At 40.0% G+C, this 23,280-nt stretch overlaps 1 long non-coding RNA gene across 3 annotated transcripts in view; it reads left to right on the plus strand.

Annotated features, from left to right (window-relative positions):
• LOC116667668 overlaps window positions 1-21,245 on the plus strand; it is an 81,481-nt gene extending 60,236 nt beyond the window's left edge. For 2 of the 3 annotated variants that reach the window (XR_004324626.1, XR_004324624.1), the window contains 2 exons: window positions 19,968-20,088; window positions 20,544-21,245. This is a non-coding gene — a long non-coding RNA (uncharacterized LOC116667668). The remainder of the gene's footprint in view (window positions 1-19,967; window positions 20,089-20,543) is intronic. The other variant, XR_004324625.1, reaches the window with a different exon arrangement.
• Window positions 21,246-23,280: the final 2,035 nt, after the last annotated feature.

Here is a 23,280-nt window from a genome sequence, read left to right on the forward strand (position 1 = left end):
AAGAAAAACTCATTTTGTTACCCAGAGTCAGCTGCTAAAATATATATATGTATATATATATACACACTCACACACAGCAGCAGGATCTTTGCCTCCTGTTGTTACTCAAACACAGCCCAGTTCTCCAGGCTGACTGAGGACAAAGTTATAACCTGACCATGAGCACAGACTGATGCCTTAATTGGTTATTAACACATGGTCACTGCTATTTTTAGAGATTACTGGTGTTTGGATAACTACCTCAAAAACAGTCTGGATTTCATGTCTGTGTTCTATCACACATAAAACCAGGGGCAGTTGATGGGTAATAAGTCGGACCACGATGCCACTTCTGGAAAGCCCCAGTTGCATTTGTTATTTATCTGGAAAGTTTCCTGGGAACTCCATTCATCTTGAATGTTAATAGTTCATCCACCAGAAAACTGCCTTGACTGTAACTCAGTGTCAAAATTGAACATCTCTTCGAGCATGTGCTCCACAAAATGACAGTGAGGTTGGAAATACACTAGTTAAATTTGGTTAGAAAATGAATCTGATAATGTATTTATCAAATTTGGCAAGACTTCAGGTGTTGTTAAAGGAAAGGAAGTATACAGTGTTGAGGAATTGAAATGAGCACTCCTTTCTTAATTCAACATAATTTGTTAATTAATAAGCTGATGGAGTCTCAGTCTGGAAGTTCACTCACCACATGATTAATAGGTGTGTTTATTACTGATGAACTAAAAGGACTTGGGAGCTATTCAGTTCAATTTATAGAAGGATAGTCAGCAGGCATGAGATCAATAAAGAGAGAGTTTTGAGTGTTAGATTTACAACCTGAGAACCAAGTATCTCTCCATCCCTGAACAGTCTCCCACTCTGAATTAGGAACAACCTGTTTCAAGTCATTGGGTGCCCATGTGGAAAAAAAAATTAGCTATGGAAACAATTTGTCCCTGTGGAATTTCCCTAGTGGTACCCAGTTGAGCTTCCTCCCCTATGTGAATGCTTTGGGATGTCACAGAGGCAACAGTACCAAAGCCTAGGGAAGATTGGATAGTTAAAAACAAATACCTTGTTTTGAATCCAGCCACCCTCTCCCAGACGCAGCTGGGTCTGAAAATAGCAGCTGATAGAGCTTCCTTCTCAGTCTGGCCCTAACCCTGCCCAGATGGAGGACTCCTCTGTTTCCACTAGAATGAGCCAGGAACAAAAACTCTATCCATCTGAGAATGCTTGGAATAACTTCAGTGTTGGGGAAGACAAAAAGAAAACACCTCATGGCTTCCCTGATAAGGATTTAGGTGTAAGGATGAGAAATGGTACCCACCAGAGATCACCACCATTGTGTCCCTCAGGCACCAAATATTTGCTAAGAAACAAAGCACACCCCACCCTGAGCCCTCAAATACCACATGTGGTTAGAACATTTGCCACAGGGGAGAATTTCTCGATTAACCTAAAGGAAAACCACCGTGCCCCAGATCTCAGACGATGGCGACAAGGCTTTAAATAATAGAATTGATCATGTTTGCATTAATATTTAGAAGATGAACTGCTAATTTTTTTTTTGCCACAAATGCCATGGTATTTAGTAATTTGGTTGAGAATACAAAGTAACCAGTGGTAGTTTATTATCTTGTTTTATTAAGAAAATATGTTCAAGATGTGGGATGTATTAGCTCACTCCTCCAGACTTGATCTCGATGGCGTGGAGTAGAGCCAAGGAAATAAGCAAGAAGCCATCTAAGTGATGCATGAGCATCTGAAATAGATGTCATAAGCTGCATGCTCTCCTGTGTTCTGAACTCACAGCAGAAGGTCTTAGAGCAGCCTCCAGGATCTATTTACTTTTGTTTTAGATGTAATTCTAATAGCATACTGAAAGCCAGTGATTGCAAAGAGAGAAGGATGTTTTTGGGTTCACGCAACTGAAAGCAGCAAACAGTGATAGAGAACCAACGATGATAGAGGAAACCAATCCACCAAAATGGCAGGAAAAATTCCTCAACACTTTCAGTATGGGGACATCCTGTGTGGGGCAAAATAAAAAGTGAAAGCAAAACAGAAGACTTGGTGTTCACATTAATAACCTTCTGACACCAGAAAATACGGTATCTGTGTGAGGAATACAAGTGATGTATTTTAAAACAGTTCCAACAGAAAAGGATAAATTATGTTAAATTCTATTGTCTTGAAAATTCACTCACTTGCATGCAATGTTAAATTCTCAGAACTGGTTTGCCTACATAACAGAAGCAGTGGAGTGTCACAGAAAAGAGTGAATAGTTACCAGACTGCCTGGGTTCAAATACTAGCCATGCCACCTACTGTGACTTTGGGCAACTCAGCGCCCCTAAATCTGTTCCTTGACAGTGAAATAGATGATGGTAAAGATTTAATTAGTTAACGTGTGTAAAGCATTAGAAAAGTGCTTGGCATCTAGTAAGCGCTAGGTGAGAATTCTCTGGAAAGAAATTCACATTTACCAAGGACCTACTGTGTGCCAGGTATTGGGTGGGGCTGTCATCTTTAATTTTATAAGCTGTTACTACAGAAATGAAACACCAGAATCTAGCCTTAAATATTCCTCAAGCCCAAAGTAACTGGCAATCAAGAATTAACTCTAGGAAGAGAGCTCACATGGCCTATTAAATCCAGCGTTCATTTAACTAATTTCTGCCATAGTAACAAACTTGGGTTTCTTAAAATTTCACATCCATTTAGTTTAGCTGCTATTCTCTGTGAAACAGTGTCTTAATTTTGCATGTATAGTCATCATCTTTTCTGCAATGATCTTAGCTCAGTTACTATTTTAGACCTCAAAGATCCAATTATCTGGGAATATGAGGACAGGCATTGTCAACAGTTTTTACCTTGCAAACAGTTGCAAAGTTCTGAGCTGGGGTGAAGAGTCTGACATGGGCAATGTGAAGGAGGCAGACTGTAGGAGAGATGGCTATCAGGAAGTGCAGGGATGAGGGACAGAAAGGCATCTAGACGGACTCAGGTTTCTGGAGAGGGGGATTTGATCCATTAACTAAGACAGGGAATCACGGAAAGAGGAGAGAAAAGGAATGCTTATCGTTGGCAATATTCATGAGAAAATGCCTTTCTGGTACAGGAGCTCATATCATACACAACTGAGTAACAGGAGCTTGGAGACAGAAAAGAGACGGAAATAGTAAAGTTGTACCACTTACTAGCCGAGTGATTAAAAGGGAAAATTGATTAACCTCTCTGTGCCTCCATTTCCTCATTTATAACATGGGAAGAATAATGGCTATCTCACAGAGTTGCTTTAAGAATTCAACAAGATAATGCATACGAAGAATTAGCGCTGCCCCCTGCCCCGCTCATCTTAAGTCCACCCATGTTAGCTTTAACTTTAATGACAAAAAAGCTGCAATGGTTTGTAGCTAAAAAAAGTAACCTTCCCAAAGATACGTAGCCTGAGAAGCCCGAGTTGGTATCTGAGCCCAGAACTGCCTCTTCGCATCTAGCAGAGATTCAGAGAGGGAGCTGCACCCACACAGGTCTCAGCGGGCTGCAGCTTCACCAGACCCAGAAAAGTGAAGACCCTCTACCCACCAACTCTTTCCACTCTGAAATTCCAGGGTCAGTGATAGCCTTTGCCCGAGGGTCTCAGGAAGGTCAAATTCACAGTAGAGAATCACAGAAGTGCATGAGAGTGAAGGAAGCCTAAACAGCAAGCATAAGCCTTCATTTTTTTTCAGGAGACGTAGAAATTAAGATGGGAAAGATAGAAAACACTTACAGACTGGGAGGAGGAAACTGGCAGGAACTATGACTAACAGAAGAAAACAAGACCCCAGTCTGAAGAAAGCAGGCCGGGGTGAGACAGAAGTAGAGTCACTTCTCCCACCAAGAGCTGGAAGGAGGTGAGGACAGGAGAAGCCCTTGTATGTTTGAGTAGGGCTTTGAGAAATGCCTAGAAATTCTCTAATTTCTCAGTAAAGCTGGAGGTCCATTTTCCCTAAAGCACAGCAAAGAAAATGTTGAGACCCCGAGGTTGGCAGCAATGAAGAGAGAGGTGGTTTTTTGTTTTTTATTTTTTATTTTTGCAAATCACCCAAACAAGAGGATGAGAAAAGTCTCCAACCCACCCAACTCACCTCCTGGGAGGCAAGGGGCTGGGGTGTTTATAGGATGAGGAATGAAGCAGCAGGGCAGTCTGAGGTATGGGGAGCGTGAGGAGCATGGGGAGCGTAGGGAAAGGTGATTGGAAGAAGGTGCAGTAATCGTGGTTCTGTGCAGGCAGAACTAAGCTCCAGGCCTCTGCACGTTCAAACACGGAGGTGCTTAGCACCATTTGAGGATGTAGTTTTTGGTCCTCTGACGTTGAAAGGCCACCAACCGTGCTCTTGCGCATGCCCAAGTTGAAGCGTGGATGGTCCTATCCAGTCCTAACCATCTCAGCTCCAACTAGACAAAGCTGACTCCAAGTTCTCAGAAAACGACCTGGGCAAACGTATTGTTTAGGCTATGTCCTGCCTGAAGGACATGCAAGACTTTTGTAGCAACAATTGAAAGGACTTTGATGAGTGAAGGCAGGTTAAAGGTGAAATGGATTTGACTGATAATTACACGGAGTTTCAAAAGGGGACAATTTGAGCACATTGCTTAAAGGTCTGAAATAACTATTGGGAGGCAACAGGGAGGAAGCTGAACTAGAACCTGTACAAGGATGTAAAACCTGAGATTCAAAAACCAAGTTATAGAGGCCTCTGCCAGCACTGTTGTATGACTTCCTCCGGGGTTGCTGAGCACCTGTCTGAGAAAATAGCAGAGAAAGCCAAGTCCTCATTGTGTTTTGTTATATTTCTAAAAAATACCCATGATCTAAGAAGCTTTAAGAGCCTTAAACTAATATCCATCCATTATGCGGGATGATTCACTATGTAGACAGTATGGATCAGTTTCCTGATGAAAGCAACATTTCCACCAATTTTGTACACGAGTGAAATCTCAGAAATTCTCCATCATGCATCTCTGGGCTCTAAGAGTTATTCTTCTTCCAAATTAAAATGCAGCTAAATTCATAATTATACCCCTGTCCAAAACATGTATTCTTGAAGAGAAGTAACTGAGTTATCTCAGAAGAGAATATTGATTACATTGAGATTAGAGTAATAAAAAATTTTTGCCAGAAATTCCCTAAATTAGTGAGGTCCAGAACTAGGTCACTGTCACTCACGAGAAAGCTCTCAGAAACCAAGATAAGAAAGAGAAAAACATGAGTTCAGCTCCAGGGTCAAGAAGTCATGGCCAGAAGCATCCTTCAGTGGGGGAGATCAGCAACTGACAGCTGCCTCTAGAGAAAGCAGGGCTCACGATATTGCATAGGTTAAGGGAAAAAAATACGAAAAAATTGTGACAGGAAGTCTGTGCACCTGAATGAGGTGTTGAAACAGATGACTGATTTGAAACAAGTTAGGAGGGTGGGGAGCAGAGTTTATGCTGGTAGCTTTCATTCATTTTCTCTCCATGGCTCTAAGTGGATCCCTGCACGAACCCTGCCACTACTTACCAACTTAAGTCTCTTTCTTTGATTCTCTAGTCATGCCAGTTTCTCTCCTTTCCACTGCATTTTAGTCAGAATATACAAAATCTCCATGCTTACTCATTAATCCACACAGCACTGTAAAGGCAAGAAGCATCTTGGAGGTGTTTGCATTTAAATGGACTGTAGGTGGGCCGGGTTCCCCTGCTTCTGATCCCAGAGAAGAGGCAGTGGCTCATCTTTTCCCCTTCTTTTTTAATTTAGCAAACCCACTTGGCTACCAGCAAGGAGATGACAGATTGCAGACTGTCATCATTTAATCTTAAGACTAAAATTCAATTTTCCTCTCTCGGGCTCAGAATTGGGAACAGGGGGAAATAAAACACCCCCAAAGACACAAGGTGACCTGTCTCAGTGGGGTGACCTAGCGCACGCGCCAGCTAATGATGCCGTCTGTCAGCTGGGCCCCGGGAGCCAGAGCCCGAGGGAGAGACCAGCCCTGACAGATGGTGGCGGGTTTGGTGATTATAGAGCTCAGTTGGACCAAGGCTCTATTTCATTCCCTGCATCAAGGTCCCTTCTGAACTGGGGCTGTTTACTTAAAACGTATTCACTCCTGTTTCTGTTCATCAGATTCCTAGGATAAAAATGAACACAGGCAGCTCTTGGATTTCTGCCGCTAACTATTCAGTTCTGCTTTGTGTTAAGGAAACTCATAATCCATTTTACCCTCTAATTAGTCATTATATGTGAGAAATCAAATCGGAAGTGGCAACAGAGTGGACGCTAGGGAAAGAAATTCAAATAGGCGTCACCTTTGGTTAATGCTGTTTCTCTGCATGGGAAATTCAGACTTTTGTATTATCCTGCTAAAAAAAGAAATGGCAACCAAATTTGGCAAGCTGGGGTTTGCAAGCACAAAAGAATGTCAAACTAGGAACTTGGTTCATTCTCAGCCTTCCTTCTAGGAATAATGGAAAAGTAGTCAGGATGTTACGCTCCCAGAGTTACTGACATTCACACCCAGTCACATATAAACATTTATGACTAGAGGTGAAAACGCCCATGGAGCATGGACAGAAGGGGCAGAAGAAATAGAAGCAGCACTTGAAAAAGATCCCCGCCTTCTCCCACCTGAAACCCCGAGGAGGGAAAATGTTACTCCAGGCGGCAGCTGTGAATTACATGCCCAAGAACTTCCTCGGGCCCCTGCAGACCAGGTCTCATGCTGTTTGGAAAAGTGACAGGGGTTATATTTTTACTCCCAGCTGTTGCATTATGACTTAGTGGGCAAAAATTGTGGACGTTTCTCAAGCTTCCCAGCACTGACTTATTTAGAACTCCTGCGGAAAGGAGCTCTGGGTTGCGTGAAGGGGCTGATGGAGGAAGGGCCATGTGGCAGGTGCTCTCGGCAGACATATATTCTGGAACAAGTTGTGTGAGGTATGCCATGAGACATAGCCTCATTATCCAAGGCGAGGCTCTGTAATCCTGTTGGCCAGCTGTCTTGAGAGCCTCACATGGCTGCTCCTTTTGACACAGCCTTAGAACAACAGCCCCTCCATTTTCTAATGATTGCAGAAGGAAAGGCAGGAGTAAAGGAGAAGCTGCCCTCCAACTTCCTTTCCTAATTTTAGTCTAGGATAGGGTCTGGTAGATTACAAATGCTCAACAAAATAGCGTGGTTTAGAGAAGAGAACACTGGATAGGGAATCTGAAATGCGTATTTTGTTCTTAGCTCTGCCAGTAACTGGGAGACTCTGAAAGAGTTTACCTCTGTGGACTTCAACTGCTTCAATGACAAAATAAGAGAATTGCAATTAATGTCTACAGGGACCTGGGGTCAGTGTACCTTTTCTGAGCCTTTCATTGATCGATAACAGCAGATTAGGAGTTAATAATCCATTTCCAAGCACTATACGTTCTTTTAAGAATTAATGGGTCAGGCACCTGTAATTCTGACAATCTGCCCAGATTGGGGAACAATAAACTGGGTGTCTACTAGGATGAGATGATCCCATATCTCCTGAGAATACAAGGTACATACTTTCCCAGTGCAACTGCAGATGGAAAGCCAGGATTAGTGCAAATTCTTCTTTTCTCTCAGCATCAATAGTATAGTAAGGACCTAGCTAGCACCGTCCAGTAGAATGATCTGCAAGGAGGGAAGGGTTCAGTATCTGTGGTGTCACCATAGCAGCTACTCTCTGAAACTTCACTGATCACTTAAGTTGCTGCTAATGTGACCAAGGAACTGAATTTATAACTTGGTTTCATTTTAATTAATTTAAATTTAAATAACCACATGTGACTAGTAGCTACCATAATGGATAATACAAATTCTACCACATTCCACTGCAATATGCTAACAAGTGGTGTGCTGAGGTGAAGTTAAAAAAGAGGCCTTTATTCTACTCCCGTTTCTACATTTCTGGGTAGTCTGGGGCAAGGGACAACATCTGTGACTCAGTCTCCTTTTATCTCAAATACAATGGTACTATCAACTTCACAGTATTGCTCAGTAGATGTCTTTACAGTAAGCACTCGAAACACCTTTGAGGGAGACAAAATGAGTTAAAAACATGCTGGGATCCCCACTTACAAAAAAAGTGGTAGTTTGACATCTATCTCACTGACTTTTTTTTGTCCTTTTTTTTTTCGTATTTTATTTACTTACTTATTTTCTTGTTGGGTTCATTAGGTTTATTTATTTTTTAGTAGAGGCACTGTGGATTGAACCCAGGACCTTGTGTATGCTAGGCATACATGCTATAGTCTCCCCTCTTTGTTTCTTTTTTTTTTTTTTTCTTTTTATCTCAGACCCTAAGAAGGATTCGTTCTGGAAATGCCTGGGTTCAAATCCAAGAACTATCCTACAATAGCTGTAACTATGGGCTTAAAACAAACTCTCTAAGCTACACCTTCCTCATCATGAGACTGTAATAGTACCTGCCTCAGAGGAGTATGTGAGATAATTTATATACAACTAGAAATACTACTTTCTGTAGATTAATATTTTCTATTTTATTTTGGGAAACATAGTCAATTAAAGGTAACTACTGCTTTCAGTCATTCATTCAATCCATTTTTTTCCTCAACTTTTAAATAGAGGATCTTTTTTTCTTCCTCTAAAGCTTTACTGAGGTATACTTTATATATTGTAAAACTTACCCATTTTAAGTGTACAATTCATTCATTTTAACTAATATTACTAAATGCTGCCAATCCCGAGCCTTGTTCTAGGCACTATGGTGAATAAGGCAAATGAGGTCTCTGCTTTCAAAGAGCTTCCAATCTAGAAGGGAAGAGAGATAATAGACAAAGTATATAACCTAGGGGATAGGAAGGAATAGAGTAGAGCAAGACAGTAATGATGGGCTGTCCCATTTTAGATATGGTGTCCAGAAACGTTCTCTCTGAGGAGGGAATATTTGAATAAGGTGAAGAGGTGAACAATGTGAATATCTGGAGGAAGAGTATTCAGGCAGGGAGTAGCAAGTACAAAAGCCCTGGGGCAGAAATATGCTTATGCTCCCTCTGTTTGAGGGAAATTTAGGTCAGGGGTGTCACTGAAGCAGAATGAGTCAGCGGGAGAATCAGGAGAAGAAAGACTCAAGATGCAGAGAAGCCAGGAGCCAGGTCATACAAAATCTTAGTTTCCAAAGGAAGACTTCTGATTCTGTTCTTGATGACATGGGAAGCCATTGAAAGGATTTGAGCAGGGAAATGACACAATCAGGTTTACATTTTAAAAGAGTCTTTCAAATAATTATTTGGAACATAGATTCCAAAAGGTAAAGAACAGGGAGACCAGTGAGGAGGTCAGTGACCCAGCTGAGAGGCAGCAGAGGCTCAGACCAGCATGGAACTGTTGAGAAGGGATGATATCCTGATTATATTCTGATGACAAGATTTCCTGATAACTGCCCATGGGGTTTGAAAGAAAGAGAAGGATCAAGAATGACTCTGAGGATATTGACCTGAGTTACCCGACCCCATCCTGGTGGGGGCTTTGCAAATACGGGGAGTGCTGGAGGAGCTAGCTTGATGGGTGGAGAGGGTGTTAAGCAAGAGCTCTGGGTCTTGACATTTTTACTTTTGATGCTTATTAAAAGTTCAAGTGGAAATGACAAGAGTTGTCCTTTGTATATACGATGTTGGGAAACAAAAGTTTTGTAATGGAGAATTTAAAAGACAGCCAAAAGATTCCTAAAGCTCGGACCATCAGAGCTAAGAGCTGCAACTAAAGTGTATCCCATGGGATTCTGTATAACAAAAGAGCTGCAAAACCTTCAGTCTATTTGCCTGAAAATAAGCTAGACAATGAGTAAGGCAGAAAATATATGTGGTAAAAATGAGACTGTCCTACCTAAATGTAAGACCGGATACTATAAACTCCTACAGGAAAACATTGGCAGAACACTCTTTGACATAAATTGCAGCAATATATTTTTTGGCTCCATATCCTTAAAGTAAAGGAAATAAATGCAAAAATAAACAAATGGGACCTAATTAAATTTAAAAGCTTTTGCACAGCCAAGGAAACCATCGACAAAACAAAAAGACAACCTACTGAATGGGAGAAGATATTTGCAAATGATATGACCGATAAGGGATTAATATCCAACATATATAAACAGCTCATACAACTCAACATCAAAAACATAAACAACCTGATTAAAAACAGACAGAAGAACTAAATAGACATTTTTTCAAAGAGGAAATGCAGATGGCCAACAGGCACAAGAAAAGATGCTCAGATTCACTAATCATCAGGGAAATGCAAATCAAAACCACAATGAGATTTCACCTCATAACTGTCAGAATGGTTATAATCAAAAAGAACACAAATAACATATATTGGTGAGGATGTGGAGAAAAGGAAATCCTCCTACACTGTTGGTGGAAATGCAAACTGGTGCAGCCACTGTGGAAAACAGTATGGAGGTTTCCCAAAAAACTAAAAATAGACTTAAAATATGATCCAGCAATTCCACTTCTGGGCATATATCCAAAAGAAACAAAAACACTAATTTGAAAAGATACATGCATCCCAATGTTCATAGCAGCATTATTTACAATTGCCAAAATATGGAAGCAGCCTAAATGTCCATCCACAGATGAATGGATAAAGAAGATGTGGTGTATATGCACAATGGAATACTACTTAGCCATAAAAAAGAATGAAAATTTGCCATTTGCAGCAACATAGATGGTCTTGGAGGATATTATGCTAAGTGAAACATGTCAGACAGAGAAAGACAAATACTGCATGATCTCACTTATATGTGGATCTAAAAAAATACAACAAACTAGTTCATGTAACAAAAAAGATGTAGACTTACAGATATAGAGGACAAACTAGTGGTTACCAGTGGGGAGTGAGGGGAGGGGCAATATGGAGTGGGAGGAGTGGGAAGTACAAACTACTGGGTGTAAGATAGGCTCAAGGATGTATTGTAAAATATGGGGAATATAGCCAATATTTTGTAATAACTGTAAATGGAAAGTAAGCTTTAAACATCATATAAATTTAAAAATAATTTTTTAAATCAGTTTGTCCTATCTACTTAGTGTGAGGATTTGGGAGGGGTGTCTTAGAAAGAGTTCTGATGACCTAATAAATTGGTAAGGAAATAAACCAAGCATCTGATATCTTGAAGGCAAGAATAGAGAGAGATTTGTTTGAAAACAAATACCCCCTTGCTGTTTCACTGCAAGAAAACAAACTAGATGGTTCACAGCAGGCAGGCTACAGGATTATTTTTCATTTAACACCAAGAAGCACTTCTTGAATTTTTTAAAGCCTTCTTCCTACAAGATCCAAAGGCGACTGGTAAAACTGGGTGTCTTTTGAGAAGGATTAAGTATATTGCAGTATTTGTTCATTTCTCAATTTAGTAGTTAAGTCTTCAGAACAGGTCTGTATTTCAGAGTAGAACTTCAATGGTTTTCAACTGCCGGGAGGTTATTTACCTGGGATGTCAGAGCTACAATTTTTCTTACTCCTTATCCTTTCAGAAATCAGCTTCCACGGATCTTAACCAGGAGATCTGACAAATGCCTCCACTGAGTGGATGAGTTTAATAATGAGATCTATACAGTATACAAACGTTCAATAGGACATCTGGATTTCTTAAGTACAGTTATCACTATATGAAGCAGTCCACAGTATACAAGTAAGAGAACTCTACAGGATGCATTTAGAATGCATACAGAATTTTTTTGATGCATCTCCTGGGGATGGTGGGGTGGTGAGGGGAGGTTCAAGCTTCTTCCCTCTAGTAGTTGTGTAGTTGGGGAAATAACTCTTGAAACCTAACTCTGTAAATTAACATAAAGATGCTGTTCCAATCAGTCAACAAATATGCTCTAACTTATGCACTGGATGAAGCATTAGTTGACACTTGAGAACAAAAAAAATTTGTATAACCAATCTGTATATTTCTGTGATCCATCTAAGCAGTATGTTTCTGTATACTTGTGTGATTCCATCTTTAAATGGAAACCAGCATTCTATTTAAACATTAGAATAACATATATCCTAATAAAATAGGAAAGTAGATTGTAAATAATTATGCTAAAGCAAGCTATGGCTTTTACAGGAATATGGTTAGATGATCAGCCTTTCCTTTTTCCTTTTTACCCCTCATTTATATTTCCAAAATATTTAACCAGAAAATTGGTGGATTTTAGCCTCTGTAGCTCATTTCATTCATTAGCCCTCAATATTTTGATCTTTCATTTCCAGATTTATCTGAGATAGATAAGATCCACTCATCACATTACTCTGCCTAGGAAATGTAATAAAACATAATATGACATATTTACATAATACGACATATTTACATAATACTTCAAGCACAAAGTAATATTCTGCCATGTAGCCTTGAAAACCCAGATCAGTCCACTCCCCAAAGAAAACATTGTAGTCAATTTTATATATGTGTGTATACTTATATATTAAAAATATATAAAATAAAAGCATTTGTATAATATGTAATAATCTGTATCTATTAAAACATTTTCCCTTGCTTTACATGTATATATGGAGATACATATATAGTATATACATATTCATATATAGACATAATCAACCAGTAGAGTTTTATGTGGAATAATTTCTCTAAATTGATTTATATAAATGGTATAATATTGGATATTTTCTACAATTTGTGTTTTACTCTCCAAAACATGACGCTGAGATCTTTCACTGTGATTACATATGAACGAACTGCATTCTTTTATCTACTTCATGACATTCCGTATTTGGATATGCCATAATTTGTTTCATGATTCTATCAAGAATGAACATTGTTTCTGATATTTCATTATTAAAGTGATCATGAAATGAATTTCCTTGTGTAAACCTCCCTGTGCCCATGTACAGGTACTTCTCAGGGTAAATGTGTACAGTTCATGTGTGCACATATTCACACATGGTTCTTTTTTTGTGTGAATTGAAATTTACTTTTGTGAATGAATAATCAGTTATCCCAACATCATTACTGAGCTGTTCATCCCTTCCCAACTGAGTTAAAACTCTATCGTTCTTACACTAAAATTATATAGCTATATATATGTGCATCCATCTGGACCCTCTAGTCTGTTCCATGGTTCTATTTACCTAATTTTATGCCAAAATCACATTGTTTTCATTATTATACTTTATAATATCATATTCTGAAAATCCTCTTGGCAATTTTGCACACATACTCTTCTATGAGAAATACTAGTGGAAATCTTGATTGGGAATGCTTTGTATTGAAGATAAATTTGGGGAAAACTTTCATCTTTATTGGGTCTTTACAATTCATAAGTCTTTCTCCACTTATCCAAATTTTCTTTTACTTCCTTCAGTATACATTTATACTCTATAAAGCATTTATTCTCTATAAAGTTCCTGTATATGTGTTAAGTTTATTCTTGACTACTTTTTAGTTGCTGTGGCTATAATGGATCAAAATTGTTTTTTAAAAATTACCTTTTCTAATGGTTCTTGCTGGTGGATAGAACACCCCTATGTTCACTGCAGCACTATTCACAATAGCCAACACGTGGAAACAATATAAATGTCCATCTGCAGATGAATGCATAAAGAAAATGTGATAGATGCATACAATGGAATACTCTTCAGCCTTTAAAAATAAGGAAATTCTGCAATATGCAATAATATGGATGAACCTTGAAGACACTATGCTAAGTGAAATAAGCCAATCACAGAAAGACAAATACTGCACGATTCCACTTACACGAGGTATTTAAAGCAAGCAGTCAGATTCTGAGAAGCAAAGGATGGAATAGCGGTGACCAGGGGCTGAGGGGAGGGGAAAATGAGTTACCAATCAACAGGCATGAAGTTTCAGTCAAGCAAAACGAATAAGCTCTAGAGATCTGCTGTGCAGAACGGTACTTACAGTAAATGGTAATGTATTGTACACTTAAAAATTTGTTAAGGGGGTAGATCTCATGTTAAGTCTTTTTACAATAAAACAATAAAAAAGAAAAGCTATTGCTTTTTTGTACGTTGATTGCAAACCTGCCTTTTTGATGAACTATTTGTAAGTTGTAATAGAACGTAAGTTGATTGTTTTAGATTTTTAAAGGTAGACAATCATATCACCTGCCAAATTCCATCTTTTCCTTTCCAATAATTATGCCTCATTTCCTTTGCCTTATTTTGTTGGCCACAGCCATCATCAGGACAATGTTGGATAGTATCCTGAGAGATGACACTGCTGTTTAAACTAAACTGACTCTAATATTTTCCTCTTCACCAAGTATGATGTTTGCCAAAGCTGTTTGCTGTAGATATCCTACATTAAGTTAAGGAAATTTCCTTATGTTTCTAGTTCCTAAAAGTCTTTTTGTCCCCCTTCCTTCTCATGAATGGGTTTTATATTCAACTGAATTTTTTATTCAGCTTTCCTGATATAATCACCTGGTTTTCCTTGTTTACTTCAGTGAGTTACCTTGATAGATGTAATAATGTGGAAACATCTTTACATGACCTGACACTAATTTGTTAATGTCCTGCTGGATTCAATTTATTGAGTATTTTGTAGGATTTCTGCACTTGTGTTTATGTTCCTGAAACAAATGAAGTTGTTTTCTGCCTCAGTGCCTTGGCCTGTTGGTCCTTCAGCTAAGATTTTCTTCTCCCCATTCTTTGAGTGTTTGGTCCCTCTCTCTGTTCAAAGGTCATCTTGTCTGCTGTCACTCCCTGTCTTTACTGTTTAATATTTCTCATATTCCTAACCTTCACTTACATATCCTGTTTCATTTTCCTCAGGGCACACATCACTATTTAAACCATTTCCTCCCTCCCTCCCTTACTTCTTTTCTTCCTTCCTTCCTCTTCCCTCTTTTCCAAAAGAACATAAGCTCCACGAGGGCAGCACGTCTTTAGTCAGTTCACTATCTTGAGTTCCTCTGTCTGTGCACTGCAAACACCGCATACGCCTGGGCTGCAGTAGCGCCGAGGGGCAGACATGGTAGGTGTGGGCTTTGATAATAAGCTGCGTGGTCTTGAGCAATCTACTTGAACTTGCTCAGTTCCAGTTCTCCTCCAGGTAAAATGGGAATAAACATGACACAGTCTCCGGAAGGATTAAAGGAGTCAACATATTTTAACATGACTTTCAACAGCTGCGACATAGCTGGAAACCATGAGCCATTAGTTTCCTCAATTCACCCTTTTCCCGGAAGACTGGAATGATGACACAGAAGGGAACAGAGAACAGTGCCTAGGAAAATGCTGTGTGCAGGCAGGCACATACTCCGGCACAGAACTGCTGCATGTGATGAGGCACAGCGTTCTGGTGCTGTTAGCGTACCTCTATGCACTCATTTGAAACGGCTTTACGTTTGGGGTGGGGGCAGGAAGGGAGAACATTTTTACACTGAAACTCCTATGATACAATGGCAGTATTAAGTCTCTGAATTCTTGATTCTTTTACCAAAGTTTATGCTTTTGAATATGCCTCTTCTTTTAAAGTATTTGTTAAAAGCTATTTCACGAGTATTTTCTAACTCCATTTTTAAAGATAGAGTTGGAAAGGAGTAGTAAAATTCTGTACTGATTTATTGGATGATCTCAAAATTTAGAACTTGAACATACATATCAGAACAACATGGAAATTTATGATTATGACTGACAATCCCAGGTGCTCTTATAAATGTTCCATTCGGGTGCCAATTATATTTTTTTGAGCTTCTGAAGAATCAACTTCAAAGCTGTCTTGAAAGGTCTGAGCATCCCCAGGTTGCCAAGATGCAGTAGATGTTTTGATCTAGGTTACTGTTTTCCTTCTTACCATCCACCTGCTGAGCTTAAGGAGATTATATATATATATATGGCACTAACCCACAGCTGGTGAGGAACTCACCCTATAATTATAGTAAATTATCCAAAATTAAATAAAAACCTAGAGTATCTGGGTTAAAAAAAATGCAGCTCCATCAAGTGACACTGCCATCACACCTTTCTTAATGTGGCACCGGATGGCACTGACAACTTTTTCTTGCAATTCTCAGTTCATTTTTCAGTTGACCAAATAGACAACAGAATATTTTTAGGTGTTTTCACACTTCCCAAAGGCACAGCTATGCCTTATTTGACAATAATGAATATTTACCATGTGTCAGCTTTCACCAAAATGTGCAAAAAATAATATTACCATGTGATCCCACCGACCTTTCTGCAATTTGACAACTTTGTGCTAAGCTACTTATATATATCATATTTCAAAAGCACAAATTGCACATTCTCTCATTAAAAGAGATGAACCTAGCATTAAAATCCCAAATGGCCCTGAATGGAGGCCTCTTTAAATAAAAAAATTCACTAGCTAATATAGGTCAAGAAACCAGTTTGCTCAGGCAGTGAAACATTTATAGCATTTCTCCCCTGTATAAATCGTTGTATGTTGAAAAAGGTGATGATTCTGGCTGAAGGCTTTCCCACATTCATTACTTTTATAAGGTTTCTCTCCAGTGTGAATGTGAATTACATCATGGGAAAGTTAGTTTCACGACTCCTTTGGAATAGTTGTGGTCTTGAATATGGAAAGTCAATTAATCTATTGCTTAATGCATAATGATCAAGAAATAATATATGAAAGTTCTTTGTGAACACTTAAGTGTTATACAAAGGTAAGGCATTATTATATAGAATGTTACCTTAGACTGTGAATTCAAGGAAAGAATCATGCCTTATTATTATTATTTTTGTACCAGCTTCAGTGCCTGGCAAAACATAGAAATCTTAAATGTTTTCCAATGAACAAATAAACACTGGAAGTAGCAAGGTGATAGCTAAAGCTTCAAGAATGTTTAGGAATAACAATTAAAACAAAGGAAGTATTTGTGTCCTACAATCTTGGCCACTGAAACTGTAGCTTGGTGGATGGCGGGGGGACTGGGTTAGACAGAGCCTGACCCAGAGACCAGGAAGCCCCACAGGGTTGGCAAAGAGAGGAGATGGAAGGATTAGAGCACAGACAGAGGTCCTCAAGAGATCCAGCAGGAGGTTGTGGGGCTTCAGTCAGGCAATCTGAACATGGAGGAAGTTTCCCTACCTCTAAAATGAGTAGGAGAGTGAAACTGAATCCCAGTCCCCAGAGAACTCACTGACAATCAGCCAACGAACACAGGGACCTAAGCACAGAGGCACCAGATAGAAAACCAGTTGTTAGAATTACAACCTAATGGAGCTGATTTAATACAAATTTGGCACATGAGCTACAGGGTAGAGGTTTATTACGAACGTGTCCCTGACCTAGAAGAGCCAGAAATAATGGCAACCAAGAATTGCTCATTCTTAGTAATAAAGCCATGAGAACCCTGGGGCATGTCAAGGGTGCATGTAGGGTGAGCAGAGACAACTTGTCTGGTCCTTGGTCTTCCAATCTATGGATCTTACCTGAATGATCACTGTCATCCAGAAAATGGGAGACAGAGAGGTGAATCTCCAACTACTGTATTACTAAAAAGTATTAAGGACCAGTAGATTCTATACCTCTTATTCACCTATTGTTACTCAAATGCCTGATATTTCTGGAATTCCAAATCTCAGCAATCACATTCAAATGCCACCCCTTTTCCTAACACCACATATAAAACAGTGATAATTTTTTTTTAAATTGAAACCAACACTTGGCCTCCTAAGACAACTGAATATATTCATTACCATGCAGGGACTATTTTTTAAATGACTTTCCCATGTCATCTGATTTATGACACATAAAAAGAAAGCAGTTCTTTGAGCCAATTGGGAGAGGGATTACATATGGCATGTGCAGCAACTGTTCCCCTTTGCCTGTTTTGTACATGCGTCCAATAGAAGCAGCTGCATCGTTTGTCATCTGGTATGTTACAAGAAAGGGCTTTGTCTGGGAACAACGACACAGAATAGACATTCTCACTTTGGAAATGACTTTCTCCCTTTGGCTTTGATGTGTGTGTTGATGAATGATTTTGGATTGCCGCAGGATTTCCCCTCTGATGGGAGACCATTGCTTGTTGACAACATTCAATGTCATTGATAGCGTCCCTCAATGCCAATGCCTTTTGTGTGCTCCCTCGTGGTCATGGAGACTGAGATGTCTGCCAAATGAATGTGCAACTGGTCACACTTGCAACGCTAGCACACGCTTAACCCCTGTGGAGCTCTGCTCTCAGGGAATACTTCCATTCTTAACTGTTCATCAGAATTTAATTACTAGCAAGCACTTCACCCTGAAAGTTGCCACTACCAGTTCATTGTAAGAATACAAGAAGCCCCAGCATTATCCAAAAGGCCACTCTACTCAAAGTACCTAAAATAGCTGCAAAGTTTTCACAGGAGTATTCATAGTAAGAGACAAGAGTGCTCAGTAGCCAAGTTACAAGTGGTATTGTGAAGCCAGCCTCTGGTTCTTGGCAAACAAAACAAAAGCAGCAGGTCTCTTTGTGATAGCAGCGTGGCAGTGAACGCATGACTCCTTCTCTCCTGCTAGAAGCAAATGTTTAGTGCCATGGCTGTAGAACCCTTTTCACGTGTCAAGTTATAAATTCTGATGGGAGAATGAAAGCATCACTTCCTAACACATTAGGAAGTGCCTGAGGGACCCAGACAGGACAGACTCTCTTTTAGCCTTATTGCTTATCTCTGGCTTGATTGTCTACGGACTTCCTCCTGCATACCTTATAGTCTCTCATTTCCAAACATCTGCTTCCTGTGACTTCAGCTAAATTAAACGCCTGCCCTGCCCCACCCAGAGCCTCCATCTTTCTAAACTGTATCAGCCCTTTGCTTTGCGTCTCCGTTGTCCCCAGCTCCCTCTGAATACTACCCAAGAGAACACCCAAAGTGCTCTCTTTCCTTAATGAAGACCTCAAACTTTTATCTTCTGGCACCTCCCAGGTAGAGATGTGCATGGCCATTTGTCCACATGTACAACTAGTTATTGGGAGAGCTAGCCTGGGAGGTGAAAAGGACACTGGGTTAAGAATGAAGTAGCCTGAGCTTCTGTTCAGCCCCATTTGTGACCTCAGACAACTGATTTAATGTCACCATGCTTCAGTCTGCTCATCTTGAAAATAAGATGCTAGGATCAGATAATTTCATTTTTTGCCTTTCTGACTTAGGTGATGTCATGAATCAGGTTTATTAAGAACAGAGAATGTGCTTATCTTTTTTACTGTTGTTGCTACAACACGTGATATTTAGTATCAGTCATTCACATAGAAAGTGCTTAAAAAAACAGCACTTACTGAGTGGCAGGTACTATTCCCATTCACTTATATCTTCCACTATCTACCCACACCCTCTTCTCCAGTATTCCATAAATGCTGATGTAGGAAAGAGGTAAAATAACATTGTGCCACCACACAGAAGAAGATTCTGCATGAATGAGTTTTGAAATGAACTTTAAGAGAAGTAAAGGTGTGGAACTAACCTCCAGATGGGTGTCCTACCACCACCTAAAATCTACAAAGCTAACAACGTCATTTCCTTTCATTCAAAATGGAGACTTTCCACACACATAACCTACCTTTTTAATCCATATTTTATCCTTCTTTTCATTTGTCTTTTATCCAACTTTTCATTTTTATATCTATCTAGATAGAATGCGCATATTTTCAGTGGACCTGAGCTTTGGAGTTCTTCTCTTTTATTTCTAAAATATTCTGAAGTTTTCTTTTTTCTGAGAAACTTTTAGTGAACTTCATACACCACAACTAGGTTGATAAGGCCTTTTATGATCTGACCCCTCCACATTTTCAGCCTCATCTCATGCCACCTTCCCTCCTCACCCTTTATGTTCCAGTCATCACAGACTACAGTCTGGTTTTGAATAACTGTCATTTCAGTGCCATCGTGTTCCTGCACCCTAGTCTAGAAAATACCTCTCACTCTCTATTCTTGGATAACTCCTAGCCATTTTTCAAGTTCCAACTTAGATGCTTCTTTCTCCAGGAAGCTGCCTTCTGCCAGCAAATCACCCATCAGAGCCCTCTTGGGTGCTTGCATTGCCCCTGAATTCCGATCCCATTCCACTGCAGTTGCTGTTCTGTCCCTCCATGTCATCCACTGGAAGGTAAGTCTTGTGAGGCCGAGTGCTGGGCTGGGTGTGGGATAGGGTGGGGGTAACCAATCTTACAGTCTCCTTCAAATCTCATGGCAGTGGCTGGCACAGAGAAGGCACCTGATGACTATTAATTAATTAATTGATTAATTAGCTCATGCAACCCCTCTTTCAATTTAACTTCAATAAGATAGCATGATGCAGTGTGGCCCTAGCACCTTTCCCTGCATCAAGGAGTTTAGCCCTGACAAGCTTATGCTAGCATCTATCAAAGGACTCAGGGGCTTTTCGCCTCTTTATTATGCTCCTTTAGGATCAAGGTCTTTCACATGTTTACAACTCAAAAGATGTGCTGTTAAAGTGAGGAGAACATTGTGATACAATGTACATAAAGACTGACAGATTGGCAGATTCACTCCTCTACCAGCATGCAGCCTCTGTGAGACCAAGGATTTTTGTTCCTTTAGTTCACTGCTGGATCATCACATCCAGGCCCATTCTTGGCTCAAAGTACGTGATGCACTGTAGCGGTGAAGTGCTGTGCAGCCCGAATTCCTTCTCCCCCTTCAGGACAGAGTACTGGTGGCTGACTACTCACAGCTGAGCCTCATACCGAGGATTGACTGCCTTCACTGAAGAGAGCTGAGTGGCCCAAGGTTTCATCCCCTTTTCAGAGGCATGAAGACCCAGCCCTCTTGCCTCAAGGTGGGACAACTCCGAAGGGTCATCCAGCTCCAGTTTCCTGTGGGACTGACTAAAGCTCTGTTGTGACTAAGTCACAGTTTCTCTCCTCCCTCCTGCAACTGAGCAAGACCCTGCGGAGCCTTCCTGGGACAGACCCCTCTCCCATATTCTCTGCTGAAGCTCCTCTCTTCATACCCAGATAACAGTGTCTCATGCCTATTTCCTGAGTTTTTCAGATGCTGAAAACTACCACCAAGTGGAAGAAATCAACTAGTTGATGATCATGAGTATGCAGCCCCCATACCTTCTGGCGCCTAAGGACTGAGCACCATCAACCAGAGAACTGTGCACAGCTGATCACATACCCTAAGCTGCCCCTCCCTCAGATGGCCTTTAAAAATGTTCAGCTGATCCCCTTCAGGGAGTTTGGGGGCTTGGGGGGCACCAGCCACCCGTTATCCTTGCTCTGCACAGCAATAAACCGTTCTTTGCTCCAAACTCCAATGTTTGGGTATTTTTTTGCCTCACTGTGCATGGGGCACACAAACTTATGTTTGGTAACACTCTGTCCAGTCTTACATCCGTCCCTGCCCACAGATGTTGATCCCAAAGCCTCTTGTCACTGAACTATCCATCTGAAAGTCTTTTCATGGGGAACCTAAGACACTAATGGATGAGTAAATAAGTAGATTAACAAATATTTATCGAGAACCTTCTATATGTCTGGCACTGTCACGGGACCTGAGGATAGAGATGTGAACAAGACAAACAACATCTCTAGTCAGGTAACTTTCATTCTAAAGAGGGGACGTGGATGAATGTAGTTTCAGATAGTGATGAGGACAATGAGTAAAGCAAAGAGAAGTGATAGAGAGGGATTAAAGGTACAGGGGCTTCTTCAAATGGGTTGGTCTCAAAAGGTCTCTGATTGTTACTTGACTTGAAACTTGTGCAAAGAGCCAGACATATAAAGATCTAGTGAGAGTACTTCAGGTAGAAGTCACAGCTAGTACAAAGGTTCTAAGGCAAAAATGAGGTTGGCACAGTTGAGGAACATAAAGATCAGAATGCCTGCAGCAGAAGACTAGCAGGATGGTGCTGGAGAGGCAGGTAGGAAATCAATCACACAGGGCCTTGTAGACTAGTAAGGATTCTGTATAAAATATCAGGCACAACTTCATTACACAACCGGACTTTCAATTCATGGTTTTATAACTGTCATCTGTCTCACTTTGGAATTCTTCCTTGTTTCCCTCACTAGTTCAGAGAGATTTTGGTTTGTTTTGTTTTGTTTTGTTTTAGGGCTTTCATTCTTTAAAAAAAAAAAAAAGGGCTGTTTATTCTTTACCTTGAATTAAGGCTAGAATATAGTCAGGTATCCTCTTAACATGTTATATCTCTACTTATTGTGCCTTCTGACACCCCTTACATATTTCATCAGAAAAATCAACACATGGCTGAACCCCCAACTGAGGACAGAGTGAAAGCTTCCCCTGGGATCATGTGTGGCTGGACTGGGGTGGGTGCTGGCTACTTTTCATGCCAGGGTGGTTGAGAATGAGCCCCAGCCCACTAAGGGCCACCTCTATAATTAGGTACCAAGGTTATTTCAAATAGAAGTAATGGAGTAGAAAGGAGCTAGAGAAGGATAATTTTATCAAGAACCAGAAATTAAACTATTACCACAATTAAGTACTAAATTAATTCTGAGCTTATGATTACCCAAGACAAAAAGAACAGTGTCATGGGACTTCTTTGTCTCATAGAAGGAAACATGAGTTTTTAAGGAGAGAACAACTTTTTTATACAGGTTCTAAAATCAAGGACAAATTATTCATAAGGATCCTAATCACTGAGACTTTGAGAAATCCAATGGCCAGTATCAGTTTTATAAAAACATTTCACATATATTTCATATGGCCATTTCTTATAACAACTCTTGATTAAAAGTAGTTGAGAACATGGTATATAACCATGGTTAAGTGAGGACATCTGGATGAGGCAATGGGCTTATAAAATCCAAATGTATCACAGTTGTTGACAAGAATGTAATCAGATGGATGGTTAGTATTCTCTTTGGCAGTCTGCAAATATCATTCATTTTTATCAAGGTTTTGACAGTCGGTTAAGGCTGGGATTTCTGAGAAGTGCAGATGATTCATCTTGTCTGACAACAGATCTGTAAGATTTTAAGATACCAAATGATGAAATCACACCTGAAAGTACAATACTCCACTGCACCATCTCACGATAATCTTTCTTAATAACCATCCCACTCTCCTGGACATATATTCAGAGAATCACAACAGTTCATATACTTGGCGTTCTCTGCTCCCATGGGCTTATTACCCTCCATTCAGTTCCTCTAAAGAAAACTCTTACTTTTAGTCCCTGAACTTCTAACCTATTCCATGTTCTGCAGTTAATATGTATCGCATTGCTTTTATACTGCTGCCTAATCTTATCTACTGTCAAATAATCATTGTATTACCAGCAGAATAAATGAGGATTTACAATAGA

This window comes from Camelus ferus, chromosome 12 (genome assembly GCF_009834535.1).
Source record: "Camelus ferus isolate YT-003-E chromosome 12, BCGSAC_Cfer_1.0, whole genome shotgun sequence".
NCBI classification, from domain to species: Eukaryota; Metazoa; Chordata; class Mammalia; order Artiodactyla; family Camelidae; genus Camelus; species Camelus ferus.